Here is a 414-nt window from a genome sequence, read left to right on the forward strand (position 1 = left end):
AACACCACACACTCTCTCCACGTGCGGGAATGTTTGTCAAACTTTCCGTGCATAAATTAGCATAAATTGTCTAGTGACACGCACCGTCACATCATTTGAAATATTCCTCTTTTGGCCGAGGGGAAAAGTGGTCCGCCGCCGCTGCTGGTCACTTCGATCGGACGGATGGGGGGAGGGGGGAGGGGAATAAAGGGGAAAGGGGGAACGTAGAGGGGAAGAGGGAAGGGGAGGGGAAAAGGGGGGTAGGGAGGGAAGGGGAGGGGAAAAGGGAGGTAGGGAGGGGAGCAGAGGGGGGAAGGGAAGGGGGGAGAGGGGAAGAGGAATAAAGAGAGGGGAACAAAGGGGAGGGAGAGGGGAAGGGGGAACAAAGGGGAGGGAAGGGAAAGGGAAGAGGAAGGGGGGAGGGGACGCCGA

Source organism: Penaeus monodon, chromosome 24 (assembly GCF_015228065.2).
Source record: "Penaeus monodon isolate SGIC_2016 chromosome 24, NSTDA_Pmon_1, whole genome shotgun sequence".
Classification (NCBI taxonomy): Eukaryota; Metazoa; Arthropoda; class Malacostraca; order Decapoda; family Penaeidae; genus Penaeus; species Penaeus monodon.